Source organism: Monodelphis domestica, chromosome 1 (assembly GCF_027887165.1).
Source record: "Monodelphis domestica isolate mMonDom1 chromosome 1, mMonDom1.pri, whole genome shotgun sequence".
Taxonomy (NCBI): Eukaryota; Metazoa; Chordata; class Mammalia; order Didelphimorphia; family Didelphidae; genus Monodelphis; species Monodelphis domestica.
In genome coordinates, this window is record NC_077227.1 from 728,309,973 (window position 1) to 728,317,868 (window position 7,896).

Genomic DNA, 7,896 nt, shown 5'->3' on the forward strand with positions numbered 1-7,896 from the left:
GATTATAGGATTACAGATTTAAATCTAAAAGGGATTTAAGAGGTTAGAGAGTTCAATCCCTTCATTTATACTATGAAGTTGCTAGGTGGCACATGGAAAAGAACATTTGGCCTAGAGTTAAGAAGACCCCAATTCAAATCTAGCTTTAGCTTCAGATAATTATTTTCAGTGAAATTCAGAGCCATCCACTTAACCTTTTCCTGCCTTAGTTACTTATTCTATAAAATGAGAATAATGATAATACCTAGTTCCCAAGATTGTTGTGATGATATAAGATCATATGAAATGCTTCACAATCTATAAAATGCTATGTGCTATGATGTAATAATAATGATAATACAGGAAGAAGTCATGTCCCAGAGAAGTCCAGTACCTTGACTTGGGGCACATTTAAACACCTTGTTTGGGATGAGATTGTGTGTGGCCTTCCTGTATTCAAGTCCCATTTTAGTAACCACCTAGCTTCCTCAGAAGTTTTATATCTTCCTCCTCCATAAAATTAAATTTCCGCACTTGGAAAATTGGCTTGCCAGTGTTTACACATTAGGTTTGTGTGTATGTGAAGAGGTAATAAATTAATTTCTATAAAGAATCACAAACCTTAAAATATGTGAAAAATACCAGCTCTTATTCATTATTAGTTTAATAATATTACACAACAAACTTCCTTATACACTAATAGAGAGAAGTTTCTCAAAATAACTGGCTTTATTTCTGAACTAGGCCAGAAGAATAATTGGCATTTTTGATAAACAGTGTAAATCTATAATCTGAAGTATATTTCAGTATCTCCAAATACCATTGTTCTCAACGTCTTAAATATGTTCATGCTGTAGCCTGATAATTTAGTTCTGTGCTTGACAAACGTCTTATGGTTGAGAGTATTATTTATTCCTGATGGTTCAGTCACATAGAATGGTGCTATAAAATTTAAATTAATATCCAAAAACTCCAAGTATCATATTTTATAAGATTTATTAAAAATCACTTGAAGTAGAGGAAATAAAAAGATAAAAGTAAAAGCCTGAGTAAAGAGAAGTTTTCCCAACCATGTTTGTGGAAGAAGAGAGAACAAGAGCAGGGTTACAGAAACTTTATCTCCAAAATCATAAGGATGTAACATAGGGCAAAGTGGGATTCTGGGAAATGGAGTCCTGGGATATAAAATTCTAATTACACATTCCCCCCCTGTGTCTCCAATGGAAAAAGAGCATATAGAAATCTCCCAGATTTATATACCTAATTTCCCTATTGAATCAGTACACATAACCAACTTATATCCTTAAAGATCTTTAACTAGAGATATATACAATGTTGCAGTTTCTAAGGGGGAAATTATAATAATTTGAATATAAAAGGGAAATAAAAGAGAAAAGAAGAAAACCAATGATTACTATATTTAAACCAACTAGGGGGTAGTCCCCTTTGGCATAAGAGTGTACATTCAAAACAAAGGTTTTGAATCTGCCACAGATCAAATCACCACATCCCAAAGTTCACTCTGGATCTTTTGGTAGAGTGTGTGGTTTCTGCAGACATCTTCATGGTGCCTTCTCCAAACAGTTCACTTTCTAGATTCAAGGAAGTAGCAAATTTCTTATCCTAAAATTACTCTCAAAAGAATTTAAACTTTGCATTAAAGGATAATAAAATACCCCCCCAGGAGGGTGTTGACAAACACACAGATCACCCTGGGATGCATGGCTGAGTTATAAGGTATATTAATCAATTGTCAAGACAAATAAAAAATCTCAAAAAATCCAAATAAAAGAGAAAAAAATAATATCTTGATGAAATATAAAATATCAGTCTTCTGTGTCAAAATTCTAAAGTAAGGGGGAAATATATATATATATATATATATATATATATATATATATATATATATATATATATATATATTCCTTGAATCAGGCTCCAATTAAAGTGATTCATGTCCCCCAAGGCTATAGCAGCAATTATGCAGTTACCCAATAAGCCAGCAGGACTACCTGCTTATTACCACATTATGAAATTTACCACATTATGAAAGAAAGAGAGAATAGACTATATTCTGAAGCAGAAGGGAAATAACATTCTTTGTTCTGATTTTACCTTTGCTCTCAGTTATAGGGGAGCCAGATTGACTGCCAAAGTGAGGTATTGGGTAGAAGTGTGGATCTAGCACAAGGGAATCCTGCATCTGACTTTGCAAACAGCCTCTTCCTCAAATCCCAAAATAATTTCAAGTCCCCTGTATTGGCACAGAATCTCATCAATCCCACCAGGGTTGGTTGGTTTCCTTGACCTTGTGTTCATTGGCACTATGCAGATTAATTTTGTGCTACTTGGTACTTCACAATGGCTCTTTTGTTATCCCTTCTCCTGTCATTAATACTGTCCAATAATAATGTCCAATCATTAATAAAAGTACCATAATATTAAACAATCAATGGCAAGTTTCCTTAGTCTAAAGCTTTTGAGTATGCATTGACATTAGGGCTAATGGACATTTTACATGCAACCTAGTGCAAAATGAAAAACAACAACACTACTGGTAATATGTGCTTCAAGTACAAAAAAATGAGAGAAAAAAGAAAACTCAAATACTCTGTTGTACATACAAAGAAAAACAATAATAAAATAAAAAAAAAAATATATATATATATATATATATATATATATATATATATATTTCCCATTCCATGAAAGACTGTGTTAGCCAAGGAGACACAAAACACAAAAAGTTCTCACCTAAAAATGAAATTTGTTTCCTTTTTAATTTGGCCATTATCCACAGTATGAGTGTACATGATTTTTATCAAGTAATAGCTTTTTAAAACAGTAGTATAATAGTTAATGCACATTCAAGGAAGTACCAAAATCCCACAAATCATGAGTCCATTTAATGACAATAGTAAATAAACCCACTATCATTACAATTCACACGAGTCTCTATAGCCACTGAAATGCATGGATACTTGTTGCTAATTCTCCAGATCTGGCCAATCTTTCAAACTTGGCAAAGTTATTTCTAACAAATTGTATTAATGCCATCATTCCAAAATTTAGCAGGAGAGCCCAGAAAAAAGCAAACTTCTGTACTATTGATGAAAACCTTTTGGATCTAAAATGTCACCAAGAATCTAGACCATTCTGGTGGAAGGGTAGAGGAAGCTGAAGATATATAAAATATATAAATATAAATATAAAACACAAATATAAAAACAAACAAACAAAGAAACATCTAGGGGTTACAACTCCCCCCTGGGAAAACCTTCCCACATCCTGGATGAGATTAGAACCAATCATGGGCTAATCAAGCCCCTTGGGAAACATCCTTCTTCTGGTATGAGACTGTAATAGCTGTAAAAGGCATGTATTTATATGTTCCATCCATTGCACTGTAGAGGCAAGGGCTACAATAGTGAAAATCACTTCAGCTATCTCATCCATTACAGTTTTATAAATGCAGAAATGGGAAATACAATAGTGCTATTGCTCTTCACTTCAACTACTAAATCGACCCTTACGTCTTGTTGCAAACAACTCAAAGGCAGTCAAATGATCAGTCAGAGGTGTTGGTGCTCCTAGATATCTGAAAATCACTTCTGAAGACCTCTTAAAAATCAATTTAAATTTTAGGTCATTAAATTCTCCAACAGTTGTATACAGATTATAACCAGTTTGATGGAGTCCATGTCCATCCATCATCACTTATGTTTCAATTAGCAAAGGCAAAAAGGAACAAAAGGCCATTAAGGCAACATGTGACCTCAATGGATCTGTTTACAAACCCAGAATCCATAAGGACCAAAGGTTTTTCCATGGAAAAGGGTTTGTCCAAATTGTTTATGGACTTTTACAATGGTATTTTCTCCAGTCCTGTCATAGGGGGGAGGTACAAATAAAGACAATGTAACAGAACATATAGCTAATGACCAAAACACAGTAACTGAAAATGACATAGTGTAACAGAAGAGATTAGGTTATCTTGATATGTTAATTTAAAAAACAAAATTAAATCTTAAAATTATCAGCAAATATAATATATGTGACAGGATGTGAGCAATCAATACAAGAGTCCTTTTCTACAATTCTGATAGTTGCATTACAGAGTCTTCTTCACTATTTGGAGGTGAACAAACTGAAACAGTTAACATCAATAAAGCAATGAGGTCTGAAAAGGTTTATACCTCCAGACTCTTTAAGGTTCCTTCCCCTCCCAAGTATCATCATCCATCTAGCTTCCTTTGGTCCCACCTCTGGAGTTCCCCATACCTGCACTGAGAATAGTTTGGACAAATCACATATTGGATATATTGCAGAGCCTGGGCAGGCCAAAATGGCAAAGGGGTATAGGGAGATTCTCTCCCCTCTGAATCTCAAGATTACTCAAGTTATTAACTGCAAGGTATCCAATCAGTAGACCCATGAACAGTAGTAAGAAAAGATCTTAAATCTGTAAGCAGCACAAGCTAGGTATTGCTCTCTGTGAGATAAGCAGGAAACTGGGATATGATTGCAATTTCTACTTGTTGTCCATAGATGGCACTACCCTAGTATATACTGGCTAAAGTTAAGAGGTTTGGAAGAATAACCTTCTTTACCCTTCCCACTAGGGGTAAAAACACCAGAGGTCATGAGATACCTCCATCCCCACTACCACAGCCAAGGGCATTGAAGCCCCCCTGGGTTATCCAGGCTAAAGTTGGGGTGGATAGAGTGGATTGGCTGTTCCACACTGTGTTCCCCTGTTGAAAATTGGCTAGCACCAGCTTTTAACCCATGTAGATGTAGGGAGGTGTATGGCCCAATGGGATTTGAATCTCACCCTTCCAGCAGGAAAAAGTAGGTGCTTCCAAACAGCTCTTAGATATACAGGCAAATAGCAGTGGTAGGGAGGCCACAGTGGGAGCAAGGGGAGTGATGGCATTAATTGCAGGATCTTGTTGTAAACCTTAAAATTTCTCAGACCCTACTTCATAAGGTTTGGTTAAAACCATTCCCCATTTTAAACAATGAAGGAACCTAGATCAGGAATGTGAGACTTCTACTCCACCCCTACTTAAGCCTGCTTTAGGGGAAGAAACTCCTTGCTGAACAATGAAAAATACTTAAACCCATACTTATAGTAAGGCAAAAGTTCTTAAGCTGTGCCTATTTTTAGATCTAATACAAAAGGGTGCTAAGTACCTATAAAGGTCGGGCAACTTGTGAATTTACAAGGAATAAAGAGGTGAGAAACTTACTCAGAGGATTTTCAGGCATGAACTTAATCAAAAGTTCAAGCCTTCTTAGGTGTGAATTAAGAATGGGCTGTCCTTTGGAAAACATCTACTGTGATTGGTAGATGTGATAACTTAGGGGAGGAGACATAGGAGAAAATTCCCCTTAAAAGGAGAGGAGAAACTGAGAGCAGGGCCTCTCACTGGAGCATCCTCTGAGGAGACTCTGTCCCTCTGGGGTCTCTCTCTCTCTCAGGAAAGTCAGCTAGGAAAGCTGAATTGGAGGAAGCTGAACTTGTGTCTCTCTGAACACTAGAATGTTTGCTTGGACAAATCTTATGGTGAGTGGATAAAGGACTGACTGATCTCTCTCTCTCTTAAGGCTGGCCTAAGGGGGATGAACTATCTTTTTCTCATTATTTCCTTTTTTTCTCTCTCTCCCTTTCTTTAATTCCTCATTTGTATGAATTAAAATCTCTATAAAACCCAGCTGACTTGGGTATATTTAATAATTGGGAATTATCCCCTGGCAACCACCTTATATTTGATTTAAAAACAAGACACTGTCTTGAAACCATATTTTCTGCAGTCACAATTTAAGGCAATCACTCTATTATCTTCCACAGTTTATGTCTTCCACTATTTTAATCATTACATTGTGGACATCCCTCGGGGAAAAAAAAGCACAGGGAAAAGCAGCTAATCAGCAGGAGCAAAATTATCTGTTCCCTATCCTTTACTCAAAGACTTTCTTAAAAAGAAAAAAAAAAGGATTTTACCCCTTTGCAGTTTGCCAGAATATAAAATTTAAATTAATATCCAATAACTCTAAGAATTATATTTTATAAGATTTATTAAAAATCACTTGAAGTAGAGGAAATTAAAAGACAAAAGTAAAAGCCTGAGTAAAGAAAAGTTTTTCTGACCACACATTTGTGGGAGAAGAGAGAGTGAGGATGGGGTTACCAAAGCTTTGTCTCCCAAAACATAAGGATGCACATGAGGATTAAAGTGGGATTCTGGAAAAAGGAGTCCTTGGGCACAAAATTCTAATTACACAGTGTTAAGGAGAGGAAAGAATTTTCCCCAAAATGATGATGAATGCATAGAATTTTAGACAAGAAATGATAATGTTGGGAATTGGTGAGATGGTAGATTTACCTCAGTGAATTTTTATCCTTGATTTCTTTTTAGTATTTTTCAGACTCCAGAACATAAACCAGGGTAAATTTCCTTAGGGTATAACATATAGATATAGATATATGTATATACACACATATACATATATATTATACATATATACATTTACATAAATAAATATATATACATATATATATATACACACACATACATATATACATATATATTCCAACTACAATGCCAGAGGCTTAATAGTATTCCTTTGAAAGAATTTTCTTCTTGTCTGAATTTTGGGATTAGGAAGTAGAGAGTCTATCATAAAGTCATCAGGATACTGAAAGGTGTTGGGATCAGGCAATACAAGAAAATGAGATTATTTAGCCTAGGAAAAAAAAATGAATGGCATGATAGCTGCCTTTTGAATATTTGACAAACTGTCACTTGGAATTGGGATCTGATTTAGCATGAAAGGGTCATAGATTTAGAGTCTGAATATTTTAAAAATCCTCATTTTATAGATGAGTGAATTAAGGCAACAGATAGTAAAATTACTTACTTAAGGTTGTAATCATTAAAAAATATGTTTGACAAATATAAGAATTTAAAAAAAATATTGTTGTGGTCACTGTTTATAAAAAATAATTACCTTTTAAGTAAAATTTACTGTTAGCAGCTTTTATTTACAGCAAGGTATAGATATTAAAGTAGAAAATATAGGAAAGAAGTAGAAAAAATTACCTAGCTACAACACCCTAAGTCCCAATCCTAATGACTCCAGACCTCCAATGTCAATCTGAAAGTAAATCTCACCAGAATCCAAGATTCTAATCAGGAAGCCAAAATCAGAAGAGCCAAGAGATGCTGAAAAACTGCCAAGCACCTTCAGCACACACTAGGCCAAGATTGTCAAGAGTCTTCACCAGAGCTCATGCTGAAGAGAGTGTCCCATAGAAACAGAAAAAGAGAGAGAGATAGATAGAGAGAGAGAGAGACAGAGAATCCTCCCAGAAAAGCAAGGAAGGCATTCTTCTCCTCTGTCTTGCCTTTTATACCGCCTTTTCCACGTTATTTCCTGTCCCTCTCCCACTTCATAGGAAGTCCCACTCAAAAATCCACCTTGGGATATCTTTGTATTAGATTTGGGCATGCCCAAAAGCTAGACTTCCAAAGAATATAGAATTGTTTGAGCATAAGTGTTGGAAAGTGGAAAAGAGGCACATTTAAACACTTTAGGAAAATATTTCTTACTATTAGAATTGTACAAAAGAGGAAAGCCTTCATTCATTTATGGCCGTGTTCCTGACTCTCTGGACTTCTTTCTCCATCATGTGTCAGTAACTTTCCCATCCTAGAAGAAGTTTATGCTCTGCTGCTCTTTCTTTTGATTGACCAGTTTCTCCATGAAATGACATTTTAAGGAAAGACCTCTAGGCAGGATATGCTCAATCACTCATTCCTCTGTATCCTCACTGCTGATCCCACCCCCCTTATTTTCTACTACATTCCTATGAGAATGCATTCCTCTTTGAGTATATGTCATTCTAGAGCA